Genomic DNA, 19,402 nt, shown 5'->3' with positions numbered 1-19,402 from the left:
ACTGCAGATCACTCAGAAATCTTTACAGGACTTCCAAGCCACTGTCACTCTCCCTCTCAAAGAGAGAGGCACAGAGTCCTACTGTTTTCATAGCTCTCTACTTTTTGGCTCTTTACGAGCATCAATAAAATAGCTGTGTAAGCATTTCCTCGTGAGGTCATAGGTCACAGTGAGCGATCTGAGAGCAAATGAGCTGTGCGGACTTTGAAAAACTACCTATCTCATCCAGAGACTTGGAATTTATATGTTATAGCCAGCACACACTTGATGTTCAGTACACTTTAAGTAAACAGATTAACAGGTTTGATTGGTCTCCTCCACTTCTGCTTCCATCCTACTTGGTGTCATCCATGTCTGCTCAAATAGTTTCTAAAACACAAGTCTAATTATGTCTCTTTCCTACTTAACACCATTCATAAGCTCCCACAAAATCTACTGCCCTTTCTGAAATAATCGTATGGCTTAAAAGAACCTGCTAGGCCCTGGTAGAAATTCAAAATCCTGAGTTTTAACCAGACCTATTAAATGAAAATCTTTGGGGTAGGGGTTCTGGGATTTGCATGATTAACAAAGTCTCTAAGGTTAGGTTTGCATGCTGAGTTATGAGAACTACTGACTCACAGGAAAATTTTAAGCTGGTTAACTTGTTACATGAGTCACACCACCATTTAGTCCTTAAATTTCTATTTTTCTATTCCCCATTTCTTTCTTTCCCCCTTTCTTTTCTTTTTTTTTTTTTGTCTTTTTTAGGGCCATACTTGCGGTACATGGACGTTCCCAGGATAGGGGTTGAATCAGAACTGCAGCTGCTGGCCTATGCCACAGCCACAGCAACACAGGATCCGAGCTGAGTCTGCAACCTACACCACAGCTCATGGCAACACCGCATCCTTAACCCACTGAATAAGGCGAGGGTTCGAACCTGCATCCTCATGGATGCTTGTCAGATTTGTTTCCACTGCGCCACAATGGGAACTCCCTGACCCTTAAATTTCTAGTCTCAGTTCCCATATTGTTGACCTGCCTTACTGATTTTATACCAACAGCACTGTACAGCTTTTATTATCTCCAAGAAAATGATGCTCTCTTCCTGTTTTTGAATTTTTTCATCTTTTGCTCAGCCTTTCTCCTTCACTTCTGTATTCTTAAGAACTCAAATTTCAGGGAGTTCCCATTGTGGCGCAGTGGAAACGAGTATCCATGAGGATGTGGGTTCGATCCCTGGCCTCGCTCAGTGGTCTGGATAGCTAGCGTTGCCTGGAGCTGTGGTGTAGGTCACAGACTTTGCTCATATCCTGCATTGCTGTGGCTGTGGTGTAGACCAGCAGCTGCACCTCAAATTCAATCCCAGCCTGTTAACTTCCATATGCTGTGGGTGTGGCCCTAAAAAGCAAAACAAAAAAACAAAACCCTCAAATTTCATATTTCATAATCCGCCTCAGGTATGATCTCTTTCCAAATGCTTGTCTAATGTCCTATAAACTTAAATAATTGACCCCTCCCTCTTATGACATTCCTGCATATTTCTATTTCTGTCTGGGTTTCTCACAGGGCATTTGTTTATATCTCCTCTCCTAGCCTCTGAATGCCTTTAGTACAAGGCCTATATTGTAGTCTTCTCTTTAAACAAATCCTTAGTAGACCCAGCACTTTAAATACATATTTTTTTATGGATATTTGGTGGATGATTGCATGCAGACAAAGTGTGTTTGGTCATTCATGCAGTGTTTTCCTTTTTTTCTGTCAAAATTATCTCTGAAAAACAAATCTGTTTATGGGAAACTTTTTTTTAATGCTTCTTAAATAACATGTTCTCATTAAGAAAGGTAGAATCCATATTGAAGAAGATGCTGATTTTTACTAATACACTGGTGTTAACAATTTAGAGATTAAATTAGAAATAAAAAGTTTAACATGGAGAAGCAAATCAAGATGTGCTATTCATGTGTTTTCTATTCTTTAAGAGGAAACTGCTTATGCTGGTTCTAAATTAAGATTTAATTTTTAATACATTGCTTATTAAAAAAAACCCTAATGTTAATAAGGGAAAGTAATGTGTTTTATTCACCCATTCTCTTAAATTCTTACGCAAAGAACTTCCAACTTCTCTTCACTGAGAATATATGCCAAATGTCTCAGCAGTTTAAGTACCAGATTAGCACCTGCTTTAAGAATTTAGGAGGCACTAATTGACCTGAAAACAGCCCAACATGAGCAGCAGGCATGGTGCTATGTTTGCTTCAAATTCAAAGTCTTGTTGCCAACATTTACCTAATGTAAATATAAAAAAAGCAAATTGAACAGTACCATCTCTTGTGTACTGAATCCTTCTCTCATTGAGCCAAATTCTCCCCTGGAGCATGCCATTCCTTGGAACCTAGATAAGCATCCAGTGAGATGGATTAACACTCTGAAGTCACTAGGGTATCATCAAGACTTTGTTGTTGATGCTACTGTGTCTTTGGCACTGGGGAAAACCTGGCTCATCTTGTTAGTAGCAGAAAAAATGTAATTTAAGTGAGCTGCCAGGATAATTAGAGCAGGTGAACAGTAGACAGAAATAATGCTCTGAAGAGATGAAAGAAAATGCTTAGATTCTTTTTCACTTTATTTCCATGCTAACAAATGCTATTGGTCTCTGTTTGCTTATGTGTCTCTGTCAATCCTGGGTAGTAAATTATGCGTTTAGGGAGACATTAACTCTTCCAAGCCACTTGCAGACTATTTAGTACATTTTTGAGTGGTGCTAATTGACAGAGTTTTAAATGAAAACATCACAAAAAATGTGATATTTAGCTATACTGATTTAAGAATGTCTGAAATTCACAGGAGAATGAGTCATTGTCATCATTTTGGGAAAGAAATGCAATTCCAGATTCCTGTCAGTATTTAATTATATGAGAACAGTGAGTCAGTAGCTTCTTATATTTGGGAAATTTAGATTAAGTATATGCTAAAGGTTTGTAGACAAGAAAGTTTACTTCCCAAAACCTTAATAGGTCCCAAATCCTAAGAATAAAATTCAAAAGATATTTGGTTGTTTTTCCAAGGGAATTGGACTGCAATCTCTTTAATCAGTATTATTTCCAATAATCTTTCTGTGTAAAATGAAAATGCTCTGCAAAGTCTAGCCTAGCAATTCCTCCATGAATACATTTTATGCATTTGTGTCTCTATATTTCATGTGTATTGCTCTTATTGGAAAGTTCACTTCCTTGTTCCTAATGAACAATGATCTTCCTACTATCACTTATGTTTGGCTCATGGTAACCAGTACCCCCCACCCAAAAATAATTGAACAATGATACACAGAAAAAAAATTTAGGACAAAAACTACATGCAAATTTGTGAGGCTGAAAGACCCTCTTGCAAAATGATGCAATATAATTTAACTCTGTTATAATTATATTAAACAACACTGAAAGAATCAAGGACAAGATGCTGATCTAAGAAACATTGGAAATGAGTGGAGTTTGTAAGGTTAAAGGCCCAAAAACTTTACATGAGCCCTGTATTCTGGTTGATAAACTTGTTTCCATTGGGGATTAACAATTCTGATACCACCATACATGTTTACTAGAATTAAAAAGTTAAGTCAGTGAATAACATCTGTATCTATCTCACTAATATACTTCCTGCTGTCAGATAAAAAGTCTTAGAAGCAAAGATGTCCCAATCTCAAGGAGCATACCTAGTGCCCAGATGTTGCTTTCTAAAAACCATTCTCTGATAAAAGGAATTAAGAATTCTTGGAGAAATGGCTGATTGTAGGATAAGATCAGGCAGTATATAAGATGGGCTTTGGATATCTTGTATCCCAGAAAATAAAGGAATGTTAAAAAAAAATACAAAAATGGTGGTAAGTCAAAGGGAAATTGGAGCAAACTGATGGAGCCCCCAATAGTCAGAACTTGGCGGGGGGGAACCTCATTCAAAAAAGTAAGTAAAGTTGTTTTGGATTATAAATAAAATTATAAAATAAACAAGCATGATTCCAAACCAGTATAAATCAATGATATAAAAATAAATAAATGGAAGAAGGAAGGCAAATAGAGCATGTAGAAAAATATTTTCTTAATTATATAGATATTTGACTTTCAAAGAAGGGGCACTTAAATTTGCAGTCATCAATTGTGGACTGTACATAGTAAATTCCTTTGATAGAGCATAGTATGGAAAAGAATAAAATACAGAGCCTTTTACAGTGGGTAAACCTGGCAAACACCATTTCAACAAGTAGGTCAAAATCAATCTCATAGGTTGTAAGTTAAGGTAATAGTATATTTCCTTGATATGATATGAAGAAAATGGCCATTTAACTTGTGTCTTCCTCCCCAAAATCCATAGCCACAATCTAATCATGAGTTAAATGTTAGACAGATACCATTTGGGCACCCTAAAAAAAACCTGGCCAGAACTACTCAAAACTATCAAGATCATAAAAGTAGGAAAAGTCTAAGAAACTGTCACATCCAAGAGGAACCTAAAGAGACATGGCAATGAGTATATGTGGTCTCCAGGATGAGATCCTGTATAAGCATATTAGGAGAAAACCCAGAAAACAGGCATAAACTATTGTCTTTATCTGTGAAAGATACCATAAAAAATGTCATAAATCAGGTGACCTATCAACAACAGAAATTTATTTCTCACAGTGAAGGCTGGAGTGTCCAAGATCAAAGTGCCAGCAGACATAGTGTCTGGTGAGAACCCACTTTGTGGTTCATAGACAGCCTTCTTTTCATCTGGTCTCCCATGGTCTTACATGATAAAAAAGACAACTTAGCTCTCTGGAATCTCTTTGGAAAGGGCATTAATTGCAATCATAAGAGCACCTTTATGACTTAATTACCTTCCAAAGGTCCCAACTCAAAATACCATCGTATTGGGAATTAGATTTCAATATATGAATTTGGGGAAGAACACAAACATTCAATCCATAGCAAATATGGACTTTAATAATAATAACGTATTAATAGTTTCATTAATAATTATGAAACACCATGTTAATGTAAGATGCTAATAACAGAGGAAGAACTCTACTATGTTGTTTTCTATAAATTTAACTCTTTAAAAAATTAGAGTCTATTTAAAAAAATCAAGTTGGTCAAAAGTAATAAGCCAAAATAAATTCTGTAAAGCTGCTTGGTTGAATCAACTTGGTCAGCAGGACAACTTAGAGTAAATATCTTGCTTGAACCAGTAATGTACCATTTATATTTGACAATCTGTTATCATTTTTTTCTATACAACGGTATTATTTTCTAAGTAGTCATTATCCCATTAATTATTTAGTTAAAAATGAATGATTTAAAGAGATAATTGTTAATTTTAGGTATTACTCAAATTTAATTAAATATTGTATACAAACTAAAATTTCTACTTACTAGACACATATATTTCTTCCTGCAGATTTTACTCTGTTTCACTCTTTTGAATGATAAACACAAAAATTTCTGAGTGGTCACGTCAAGTGACAGAATTAAAGTAACTTAAGTTCTTCTTTTTTGATTTTACAAATGCTGTGCTTTCAAAGTTTATTTCAAATGTGCTAGTTTAACACAGGAATATGTGGTACAACAAGTGCTGAACATATAAGTTGAATCTCAGAAAAACTCAAATCATCCTACCCTCTTATGAACTTGCTATCAAAACAAGTCTGTGTAGCTGAATCCCAACTTGTCAGGGGACAACTTTATAACTGGAGATTCTCCAAATTAAAATCCATGTAGAAATCAATGTCCATTAAATCAGAAGTAATAAAAATGTAATGTTACATATGATTTCCATATATATATATAATTAAAATCAACATATCCATATCTTTTTTTAGCACTTAGAACAACAAAATATTTGTTTTTCCCCTAGGAGCAATGTTTTATAATTTTGAAGTTATTTAGCATTGCCAGTGCATGGTGCTATAGAAAGCAGATTGTTTATTACAGATAAAAGATCAACACTTAGTTATGTATTTACTATGTAATTAATTGTTAAGTATTAATTTTTTAAAACTTCTATACAGAGCGCACATGCATTTCTTGCTGATAGCTTGGAAGATCCATTAAACCCTGACTCTTTGATTACCATTGATATGAACATTGCTTTTTTTCACCTCCTTGAGGATTTGTATTTTTTTCCTATTTTTAAATACTAATTCAAAATATGAAGGTCCTGCTCTTCCTTGTGACAAAAATATTGTAACTTAAAAAATTAAATGAGTAGTTTTAACAAACAATATAATTTGCTTCTGTTAAATACATAATTTTCAGAAGAAATGGGACTATACAATGCAAATTGCTCTTAATCACTTGTAAATTATGTAATCAATAACACTATTACTAGACTCCCTCTTATTACCATAACAACCCAACAGGGATGACCTACAATAAATCAAAAATGAAAAATCAGATCACTAAGAATAAATCATGGATCAAAACAGTTTAAAGAATCCAGTCCTCCCAATTAAAATGTAAAATCATCTCAATTTTGCATGAACTTTATCAATTATCAGAAATTTTAACCTAATATATATGCCCTTCAGCATTAATCATTATTTTTGAACACATTTTTTACTTTGACTAGCTCATGGTATATCAACTTTCATTTAGTCCAGCCACTTCCAATGAAACAGTTTTCATTCTTTAAATGTTTACATAATAATTATAGTGAGATTTATGCTCCTTAAGATCTTATTCATTTTTGGCTCTTTAGTAAGTCTCAATGAATTTGTTACATCAGAAAAATTTCCATGATAGTTCCGTATTTCTTGGAATGTTTTTTTCATGTTTTCACAACTGAGAAGGTAGGAATTATATAAGTGAGCTGATTTGTTGCTTCATATTAATATTGCATTTTTGTATGTTAAATTATATATGTATAGTTACATATATATAATATATATCTAAAGTTCAAATATATGTATATATTTTTTTCAGGCCATAAATAGCATCTGCATTTACAATTTCTAAAAAAATGACTTGTAGCACTATGGAAATTTATAGTTTTAAATGTTTACATTAAAAAGAAAGATTTTATACCTGGAGAAAACAACAAACAAAAACCCAACTAAATTATTATCAAAAACATAAATAAATAAAAGTGAGGTGGGTGAGGATGTGAATAAGTTGTAATCCTTGCATACTGTTGGTGAGAAAGTAAAATGATGTATTCACTGTGAAAAACAGTATAAAACATCTTCAAAAATTAAAAATAGACCTACTATGAGACCTAGCAATCCCACTTTGTGGTATATATTCAAGAGAATTGAAATTCACATCTCAAAGAAATGATCTGCACTTCCATGTTCATTGCAACATTATTTACAATAGCCAAAATTTAAAACGATCTAAATATTCACTGATGGATAAATGGACAAAGGAAATACGGTATATTCATAAATGGAATATTAGTTGGCCTAAGTAAAAGAAAAAAATTCTTGATATTTGGGACAATATGGAAGAAGTGGAGGACATTTTACTGAGTGAATTTAACCAGTCATATAAGAACAGATACTACACGATCCTACTTATATGAGGTATCCTAAATAGTCAGATTTAAAGAGAGATTAGAATGATGGTTACCAGGGCCCAGGGAGCAGGAGAAATGGGGATTTGTTGTTCAACAGTTATAAAATTTCAGTTAATTATGGTAAATATTTTCTAGAGATCTACTGCAACATATAGTGTCTATACTTTGTAATACATACAGTGCACTTACATTTTGTATTAGGAGGATGAATATCAAGTTGCCTTATTCATTCACACAAGCACACAGACACACAAAAAAACAAACAAATGGGCAGGAGATTTTGAAGGTGATGGATATATTTATTCCCTTGATTGTGTTGGTGGTTTCACTGATAAGAGTATGTGTTTGACTCCACCAAACAGGATACATTAAATTTGAGCAGTTTTTGTTATATTTCAGTGAACTCATAACTGAAGCACATTTCATTGAAATTTTAAATCTATAAAACAAAGAAATTTCAAAATACTTCTGAAAAAAAAGAAGTGCACCTACAAAAAAAAAAAAATAAGTTTAGACTGACAAATGACTTCCATATCATCAATGACAAGCAGAGGAACACTTTGAAGTAAAATCTTCAAATTGCCATATGAACTAAATTTCAAACCTACACTTTATATCCAGTAGAAGTCTCATTTAATTGAATGGGGGAAATACAAGGTCTCAGAATGTTGAATTCATTATCCTCTTTGAAATTCTTATAGAGGGTACTCATATAATTTATCATCCAAACTAGGATACTTCTCATCCTTAATTTTAGTAGATGATAAATAATTATTAATTAATCAGTTAATATTTGTAAAAGGGTTAATGAGGTCTATCCTTTGCAAACTCAGGCAATATTGCCTACGTCTGGGTTACATACTCATTCAAAGAGAGAAAAACCTATATAAGAAAAAATAATAGTTAAATTGCTTAGTAAAATACTGTTTTCTACAACAATCTGCATTTCTAAATTCCAGAACTGAAATTCCAGACAATAGTAGTGCAGCAGTAATGATGGTAGATAGAAGATGGGGAAACAAGGAGAAGATGAGTGTGTTTTAAAGCAATTGTTTCGTTCAACTACATTTAATTTCATAAATTATCATTAGACATACATAAACATAAGAATGACTTCAGTAAGTTAGGGGGACCATAAGAAAAATTAAAACAAAATGCATGATTTTCATAGCAACCGAACAGTGATCCCATCCAATTAGAGACAGGAATGGAAAAATCAAGACAAAAATAATATATTGTATATAGAGAGCAAATATGAGGGTGAAAATATGGTATATCACAATCACTGCAATAAATTGACGAAACATACCGTCACATCAAGAAAGAAGTCATACACACGTACAAACATCTTAGATCCATCAAGTCCGCAAGAAACAGTAAAGCAAGTATCTACACAAAAATGGGGAAAACTAAGGACCTGAAAAAGATTATTCAGGGAAGTATAAAACAAACTAGTACAGCAGTTTTAATATCAATCAATATAGAATAATGTAGTGATGTCAAAAGACACAAAGCGTGTTATACACAATAAAAGAAAAGGGTTAACTATCTTGAATACACACATTTAACACATGCTCTTAGGAATATGTGAGGCAACAACTACCAGAGCCATTAAGATAAATAGAAGTAGAAATAGATAAGTAGTAGTTGAGAATTTTAACAAATCCTAAAAAAATATTGGGCAGACACACAGAAAGATATTGAAAAATTTTTTTTGTTTTGCTTTTTTTATAGGACCATACCTGGGGCACATGGAAGTTCCCAGGCTGGGGTAGAATCTGAGCTGCAGCTACTGGCCTCTTCCACAGCCACAGCAACGCCAGATCCAAACAAGCCACATCTGCGACCTACACCACACCTCATGGCAAGGCTGGATCCTTAACCCACTGAGCAAGGCCAGGAATGAAACCTGCATTCTCAGGGATACTAATTAGGTATCCACTGAGCAACAATAGGAAATCCCAAAATATAAAAAAAATTCGGTAGCTGAATTAATAAAAGTGAACTATAAGTATATTCAGGAACTTTACAACCAAGAGATGAAAACATTTTTTGAGCACACTTAGAATATTCTCAATAAAACTAGTACATTCTAAGCCCCAAAGAAAGTTTAATAATTTTCAAATGAATTAAACCCCCACTTCTTAAATTTAAATATTCTGAACGTAAAGCAATTAAGTAAAAAATAAAAAGATGTCTAGCTAGATTGATGCTTAGAAACTTATTTACAATTCATTTTGTGACTTCATTTTAAAAATTACTTATCAAAAGCTATCCTCAATAAAAATCAGTTGTTCTAACAAATGATATTTAATAACTTTATAACACTCTATTTTACAAGTGTACACTTTAAAATCAATCCTCTCTTATTAATCTTCTCTTATATTAGGTAGTTTGCCACACTATTATACTAGAAATAACTGAAAAACATGCTTGTATACAAAGCTCTTTAAACATTTCTAGGTTATTTTTTCTTGATGATAATATCCTTGTAGGAATTACCACGTTATTTGGTATGAGCTGCTCTTTTTATAGCCATAAGACTTCTGTAAGAAAAATAGCTTCTACTAATTTGTAATTATTTTATCATTGCTTCTTATCAATGTCAACGATGATCTTTTTATTGCCAAATACAACAGACATTTTCCACTCTTAGTTTAATTTGAATTCTCAGAACATTTCAAATAATTGATGATGAAGACTCAATCTTCACTGCTTCAGTGAAGTTACATGATCCTACTTTTTCTTAAACAATAAAGAAGGTTATTTCTTTGTTTACTTTCCTGCAGATTAGTTGATCCTTAAATATTAAGATGCGTTAGTGTTCTTTTCTCCATAGACTCTCCATCACACTGTGCTTGGTATACATATGTGCTCATAACTCCCACATTCACTCCTCCTACTGGACCTATCCTATGAATTCCAAATTCATAATCCAAGTTTACTTGATTCTTCTACTGTGATGTCTCTGAGTTATATCAAGTTTAATATCTCCAAAATGAAGTTCTCATTTTTATTTCAAACTTATCTTGCACCAGTTTTTTCCTGGGCAATAAAATCCATGCAAATACCAAGACAGGAATAACAGCTAGGCTTTACTCCACCCTCTGGCCCTCACATCCGACTTAATGCAAATTCTGTCCTTTCTGTGTAATAAACACATTCTACCTCTCTCGATCTCTCCTGGTAACACTCTTTTCCAAGCCACAGTCCATTCTTGGACCATTGCCATATGCTCTTAACTGCATTCTCCCATGACTTTCTTGTACATTCTTTGTTGGAGAGTGATTTTTGAAAAGTGGAATTTACGTCATGTCAGTCAACTTCGTGAAATCTTGTAATAGCTTTCCATTAGATTTTGAATACAATCCAAATTCCTTAACATGACCTAGTGACCCAGCTCCAGCTTCTTTCTCCTATTTCATCTCTAGCGGCCTCCCCTTTCTTACCAGGCTCCAGCCACAACACTTTCTGTCTGTTCCTATAACATACCATTTCACATCTAACACCAAGGTCTTGCCCTGACTGTTCATTCCTTTTTCCTGGAATATCCTTCTGAAATTTGATCTATTTACTCCTTACAGTTTAGAGAAAATCGAAATAACTTCTGTGATGACATACCTTCCTGTTACATTCTGGATGCCTTGGTAGCACTTATTTCCTTATCACTTAATGCAATTTACTATTGTTATGTCTAGTTTTATGTTTATTTTCCTTAGTTTTGTCTTTTAATTCACACAATTTTTTTGCTACTTCTTTCACCACAACATAGGGACAGGAGAGTAGAGATTGTATTTACCTTGTTCCTGATTCTGAACAGTTATTTACTATTTACCGTGGTGAATGGCAGAAAGAAAACTTAAATTATTAAATGCAATTTGCACATATGAAAGACATCTCTGTGAACTTTAAACAATGGATGTATATTTTTAAAATACTTGTCATAACTTTTGTTTGTAAAAATTCTTATAAGTCAGACAGCAGGGATAAAAATAGGTTTTATTTTATGTTATTTTTTATTTTTACAGCCGCACCTGCTGTATATGGAAATTCCCAGGCCAGGGGTGGAATTGGAGCTGCTGCTACAGGCCTATGGCATAGCCATAGCAACATTGTATCTGAGCTATGTCTGTGACCTATGCGGCAGCTTGGGCAATGCCCTATCCTTAACCCTCTGTGATACCAAGGATCAAACACATATCTTCAGGGACACTGTTGGGTTCTTAATCCACTGAGCCACAATAGGAACACCTTTTATTTTGTCTTTATTCTAATTTTCTTTGAACATTTTCTATATATATTTTCTTTTAGCTTTACTGAGAGTTAATTGACAAAGTGGTAAGATATTTGAATTGTATATTATGATTTTGTATATGTATTATACATTGTGAAAAGATTTCCTCATCTAGTCAGTTAACACATTCATCACCTCACATACTTTTTTTTGTTTATTTGTTGTTTCTAGTTTTGTTTTAGTAAGACGTTCTCTACTTTTAGCAACTTTCAATTATACAACACAGTGTTATGAAATAGAATCACCATGTTAGGTATTATATCCTCAGATGTCATTCATTTTATAGTTGAAAATTTGTACCTTTTATCAACCTCTTCCCTTTTCTCCCATGTCCCATCCCTTGGCAACTGCTTTTCTAATCTCTGTTTCTATGATTTTGATTTTTTTTTTTAAAGATTCTGGGTATATTTACACAGTATTTGTCTTTCAATGTTTGTCTTCTTTTTCTTAGCATAATACCCTCAAAGATCATCCATGCCATTGCAAATGGCAGGATTTCTTTCTTTCTCATGACTGAATAATATTCCATTGTTTATGTATGTGTATATGTGATATATATCCTCTAATTTTTATTCTTTCATCAGTTAGAAGACACTTGCATTGTTTCCATGTCTTAGCTATTATGAATTGTGCTGCAGTGAACAAGGTACTGTAGATCTCTTTGATATGCAGTTTTAATTTCCTTCAAATATATACACAGAAGTGGGATTACTGATCATATGTAGTACTATTTTAATTTTTGAGGAAACTCCATACTGTTTTCCATGGAGCTTTCCCCATTTACATTTTCACCAACAGTGCACAAAGATTCTCTTTTTTTTCACATCCTTCCCAAGACTTGTTATCTCCTGTGATTTTTTTTTTTGAAGATAACCATTCTAACAGGTTTGAAGTACTATCTCCTTGTACTTTTGATCTGTATTTCCTCGATCATAGTGATATTAAGCATCTTTTCATGTACCGTTGGCTATGTCTCTTTAGAAGAATGTCTAGTCACTTCCTTTCCCCCTTTTAAATGTCTTTTTTTTTCTTTTTTTTTTTTTTTGGCTATTAAGCTAAGGATACCCATTAGCTTAATATTTTGGATATAAACCCATTTTCAAATATATGACTTGTGAGCATTCTCTTCCCTTCTGAATATTGTTGTCTAGAAATTTATTGATGTTTCCCTTTGCTTTGAATAATCTTTTTTAGCATGGTATAGTCTCATTTGTTTATTTTTGCTTTTATTACCTTTGCTTTTGGTGACAAATCTAAAAATCTAAGATGAGACCAAAATTAGGGGGCTTATTTAATATTTTTCCTCAAGATTTTTTATTTCTGGTGCTACATTTAAGTCTTTTACCCACTTTGAATGATTTTTGTGTATGTTGTAAGGTAGGAATCCAGTTCCATCCTTTTATATGTGGCTATCCGGTTTTCCCATATTATTTATTGAAGAGATTATGCTTTCCCCATTGCATATGCTTGTTTTCTTCATCATGAACTACTAAGCAATAAATAAATACGTTTATTTCTAGGGTCTTCATTCTGTATATCTATTTGACTGTGTTTATATCAATGCCATACTATGTTGGTTACTATAGCTTTGTAATATAGTTTGACATTAGGAAGTGTAATGTTTCCAGCTTTGTTCTTCTTTTTCAGGATTGCTTTGGTTAATTGGGTCTCTCGTAGTTCCATACAGATTTTAAGTCTTTTTTATTTTCCTATTTCTGTAAAAATCATCATTGGGATTTTGATAAGTATTATACTGAATTTATAGATTACTGTAAATCATTTTATTAAAATCAATTATTCTAATTCATGACCATAGTATACAGACCCTTCACCTCCTTGGTTAAATTTATTTCTAAGAACTTTATTATTTTTAACACAATTGTGTATGGGATTGTTTTCTTAATTTCTGATAGTTTATTAGCATACAGAAATACAACTGATTTTTGTATATTGGTTTTGTATCTGAAAATTTACTGAACTTATTAGCTCTAACAGTTTTCTGTTGCAGTCCATTTATAATATCATGTTACCTGCAAATTGTGAGAGTTTACTTCTTCCTCTCTAATACAAATATATTTTATTTCTTTTCCTTTCCTAATTGCTCTGGCTAGGACTTCTGTTACTATATTGAGTAAAAATGGAAAGAATGAATATCCTTGTCTTTTTCAGGTTTATAGCAGAAAAGCTTTCAGCTTTTCAGCATTTTATAGGACATTAGCAGTGAGCCTGTCATATGTGATCTTTATTATTTTGAAATATATTTCCTTTGTATCCTTTGGTGAGAATTTTTCATCAAGAGTAAATGTTAATATCTGTCAAATTATATTTATGCATCTATTGAGATGATTGTATGATGTTTATATTTTTGTTGTTGTGGTGTATCACATTAATTGATTTGCAGCAGTCGAACTATCCTTGCCTTTCTGGAATAACTCTCAGTTGATCATGGTGTATGATATTTTTAGTATACTCTTGAATATGTTTGATAATATTTTGCTGATAACTTTTGCATTAATATTCATAAAGGTGATTGGCCTTTTATTTTATTTTATCTATTTTAATTTTTCTCCTAGTGTCCTTTTCTAGTTGATGCATTTGAGTAATGCTGGCCTTGTAAAATGAGTTTAGGAGTGTTCCCTCCTCTTCTATTTTATGAAAGATTTTGAGAAGGATTGGCACTAATTCTTCTTTATATTTGGCACAATTCAATAGTTAAGCCCTCTGGTTCTGGGTTTTTATTTATTAGGAAGTTTTTGATTGCTGGTTCAAACTTCTTTCTAATAATTTTTTAGAATTTCTGCTTCTTCATGTTCAGTCTTGGCAACTTGTATGTTTCTAGGAATTTATTTCTATATATGATGTATCTTTTTTTAAGTTTTTCAATTTTTTGATATATATTTGTTCATAGCAGCAACTTACTATCCTTCATTTTGTGGTATCAGTCTTCAAGTCTCTTTTTCATTTATGGTTTTATTTATTTATGCCCTCTCTTTTTTTTTTTTTTCCACAGTAACTCTAGCTAAAGGTTTGACTATTTTGTTTACCTTTTCAAGAAAAATTAGCTCTTAGTATCACTATCTTTTTTTTTTCTTTTCAATATTTATTTTATTTCTACTCTTTTCTCTCTTATTCTAATACTAACTTTGGGCTTAGTTGGTTTTCTTCTTTTTCTATTTCCTTGAAGTATAAGCTAGGTTGTTTATTAGCTCTTTATTTGTATTAATGAATGTGTTTATTGCTATAAAACTTACAACTTAGAACTGAATTTGCTGCATCATTATTTCCACAACTTCCAAAGGGAATATTTAGAAGTATATGTTTTCAAGTGGTTTATAAAATAAGCTGAAAATTTTTCATCTGCATCATATCATTTTTTCAAATTTTTTTCTGGAAAATATGTAATTTCCTTATTATGAATCCTGCTTATTTCTTACCAAATATATTTAAGCTATTTTTACTTGTTTCTATTGCATATTTTATTTTTACTTCCAAATTAATAATGTAAGGACTCTTTTAATATTAATATATCTTCAGAGGCAGCCTAATTAAGATTTGAGTTCCAACATCTTCAATTTATTTATTTAGAGTTTGCATGTAAAAAAGTATATCAACTGCAAATTATAATATCTCCTTTTCCAGAAGGAGTTTATCTTTTAATCCTTACATTTCTGGTAATGTCTCTTGCCAAGCTTGCAAATGATGTGAGTATGGAAATATCAATCTATGGATCTTTCTTTCCAAGCTCCTTAAATGCCATTCCATTATTTTCTCTACTTAATATTTTAAAGTTTATTTCTAGGGATAAATTGTTTTGCAGCCTATATAGGTATTAGTATTACAGATTTCCCCCCTATCTTTGAGATCTGAAATTTGCATCAAAATGTGTTTAGGAGTTTTGTTAATTTATGTTTTGGAATATCTGATGAGCCTGTACAATTGTGCTTATTAAAAGATTTTCAGCTCAAGAATATTTGACTTCCTTTCTGTTATATCTTTGTTGTTTATTTCTCATATCTCTTGCTTTCTAAATTTGAAATATTTTTACACATATGCTGATATCTACTTTTCATCACTTGTTCTTTTATCACCTCATTTCTTTATACAAGTCTATAAATTATGGAGAATATTTCTGTCTTTCCCTTTACTGATTCTGATTACGAAACTTCAAAATTATTGGCTCAATTCTAATATTTAATTTGACATTGCTATTTTTTAGCTCTATATTCTCTTTCCTAAGTTCAAACACTGTATGATCTATGACAATAATTTTGTACAAAGTATTTAAGTCTTAAATTTTAATCTAAATGTATTACTAGTGATACAATCATTTAGTAAAAAAATGTTGTCTAATACCTGACAGTTCCTTTTTCAAAAATATAGCATTATTGTATATATCTGGTGCTTTTCCTGTTTGTGTTAATTCCCACAGAATAAAGTATATTTTTGCTGTATGCCAAGATTTAACTTGATCTAAATCCTTAATGTGAGGGTTCTTTATTCATAGAACCTAGTCACATTAGTTATATATATATACATATATCCCAGAATTTCAGAAAACTTAATGAAACTGAGTGAGATACAGAGCTATAGTCAGTGGCCATAAGAAATGGGTCTTAAATCCTGTAGAGTTCAAGTCCCAATTAACATAGGTCGTGTTTAGATTTCTGCTTCCCCATTTGGTTACACTGTATGATGTTACCCCCATAGAGTTTTCAAGGAACAAATAGATAAAATTTCATCCTTTGAAGTTTTAAAGCAAATTTTAGGTAGGATATAACTTTGAAAATGTAATTGATCAGATTTTTTTCTCTCTCCCCCATCATCCAGGCCATGTCACTAATAGACTATATAATGTACGAGTTCTAAAAGATATATTAGAAAATAAAGCAAGATTTAGAAGTGGTTAGCCCTTGTGCGCAGTAGCTCTGCTTCCTGCTCATCACCCCAACAGCAAGTTTAACTCTTAATAATGTCAGAGGTGCCAATAACTATTTGAGAAACCAAGGGCACATCAAACTGTATTCCTTCTTCCTCTGGAAAGATGGAATGGAATTTAGTCAGTATTGCTATGGTTTAGTCAAATAGCAGAATTTCTCAGAGAAACAGAAGAGGGAACAGAATTGCTTCAATGAGAGGAACAGTTGTTCTACAGCAGTCACAGAGTTGTAATAAGGGGACTCTGTAGAGGAAAGTGGCCTAGATCTAAGATGTTAATATAATTTCCCAATCAAACTAAGACACTTTAGGATAAATCAGAAGTACTATTAGTATAAACTTGTTCAATAGGGATATACTATTCCAAGGAAACCAGGATATATAGCCACTCTCTTTAGATTCTACAGGTGGAGAACTAGTGGGAACAAGATTATTTGGTGGGGATAGATGACTACATCTGCAAGTAAAGTTCAATGACACATCTTCTGGCACCATATATAACTGAGAGATTAATCTAGGCTTTTGCTACTCAAAGTCTGGTCCTCCCTAACAGCATCATCAGCAGCTGTTTCTTAAAAATATACTATCTCAGGTCTTATCACTTATCAAATCATCCATTATTGAATCAGAATTATCCCTTGTTGAATCTGCTTATAGAAATCCCAGGTGAGCAGTTCCCATTATGGTCTTAACAGGTTAAGAACCCAGCATATTGTCTGTGAAGATGCCTCGCTCAGTGGGTTAAGGATCTGGTGTTGCGGCAAACTATGGTGTAGGTCACAGATGAGGCTCAGATCCGGTGTTGCTGTGGCTGTGGCTTACACCTCAGCTGTAGCTCTGATTTGACCCTGAGCCTGGTAACTTCCATATGCTGCAGGTGTGGCAATAAAACATAAAAAAATAAATAAAATAAGATGTCTGGTAAGCGCTTGTCAAGACCCAGCTTCATCATATATCAAAGCCTAAATGTGACCCTCTCACTCTTATATTCAGGCAGAGGAAGAAAACAGGGAAGGGAGTCTCAACTGACAAAAATTTCTTCCAAATTGAGGAGTTTATGTGAACAGGTAAGATTAATCCAGCTTAAATGAAGTGTCAAGAGAGTGATTAAGTTCAGTCAAAAACTTGGTTTTATTATCTCAATAATTTATCTAATATTAATTATGTTTAGTATAAAAACTGAGAATGAAGTAGGACAGTTTTCCCATTTTTTCTGTGATGGAGTTAGTTACCTTTGTTTCTAGCTTTTTGCTTGGTATATATAGCTAGATCAAATGTAGGCCAGGAACAGGTGCTACCACAGACAATTTCAGAGATGATGGTAAATTCTATATTTGCTGCCTTTGCTGCTGATCCTTGCTCTTTGGAAAAATAACTGGACTAGTAAAGGTGTGTTGGAGTGGGTATCTTCTACTCGATTCCCAAGGAAGCTGTTTCTAATCATGAACAGCTTGGTTGATCCATTGACTTTTCCTTTAATCTAGTGGTAGCTATACTATATCTAAGAAAAATTCCTTAAAATTTTGTTGCATGGATGCCTCTGCTTCTTTTGCCAATGCAATGCCACTTCCCTCTCCAGTTGTATTTGCATTTTTGTATTCAGTTTAGGCTGGAAACGAAAGGCAAAATGTGCTAATCGTTTCTCCTTATAACCCAGATATCCTCATAAATTCTGCTTGAGAAGATATTCCAAATCAAATTGAAATATTAATGTGTTTCCAAGTCTACTTTATCAACACAAAGGAAATGTGCTAGACAGGGGCATACAGAGGACAGATGTGGATTGTATAAGGGGAAAGGGGAAAGATATATAATGGGTATGGCAAAGATACTTTGTCGGAGCCATATTTTTGTTGAGTTATCTCTTATCTGGCCAGCTCAGACTCTGAAGAGGTTTTGTGGTGATTTTCTCCCAGCATTTATTTATAGAGACCTCGGTGAACTGCCGTACTGAATCCTCCCAAAACTACTTGAATACAGCTGGTCATATAAAGTCAGTTTGAGGAAAAAAAAATCACAGACTTCCTCTAAGTACTAAAAAATATATTTCCTATTAGAGATATTTTATAGTAATATTGTGATACATTTTATCACATCAGGAGGTAAGGTGTCTTTCAAACATAAAAGACCTCCATAAAATGAACCACATGCTATGTAATGTATTTTGATGCTACATTAGCAAGGCCTGTCTGATGCTGTCAAGAAGTCTAATATTACAGAAACATAATGCTTGCAGGAATTATGAGCTTGGGTATTAAGTGTTAAGAACACTTCAGTTTAATGAGTAAAAGAATTATCTTGTCATGAAGAGAATACATTCAAGCCAATAAGCACCATACGCGGTAAGTCTGAGTGAAAATAATTATTTCCTTTGAGAAAAATCAAAATAGATCCTTTTAAATTGTAACTTGTATTAAATTTTTTTTTTCCCAAATCACACATGGATTTTTATACATCCTCCCAAAGTGGTCCACAATTTAGTTTTTATACAGTTATAATACAGGTCATTACATTAACTATCATTTCTGCCAACACATCCATTCAGCAAACCAATGAACTTTCTCATGTCTATTCTAGATAAAATATATGCTCTTCTGGAACTTTTAAAAATATGTGTTCTTTTGGAACTTTTGAAACAAATTAATT

At 32.9% G+C, this 19,402-nt stretch overlaps 1 long non-coding RNA gene across 1 annotated transcript in view; it reads left to right on the top strand.

Moving 5' to 3' along the window:
* Positions 1 to 17,831, top strand: part of LOC102163241 — a 50,934-nt gene extending 33,103 nt beyond the window's left edge. The window contains exon 5 of the long non-coding RNA XR_002336714.1: positions 17,750 to 17,831. This is a non-coding gene — a long non-coding RNA (uncharacterized LOC102163241). The remainder of the gene's footprint in view (positions 1 to 17,749) is intronic.

The sequence above is a fragment of the Sus scrofa genome, chromosome 11, assembly GCF_000003025.6.
Source record: "Sus scrofa isolate TJ Tabasco breed Duroc chromosome 11, Sscrofa11.1, whole genome shotgun sequence".
In the NCBI taxonomy this organism is placed as follows: Eukaryota; Metazoa; Chordata; class Mammalia; order Artiodactyla; family Suidae; genus Sus; species Sus scrofa.
This window is presented reverse-complemented; position numbering and strand designations above follow the sequence as displayed.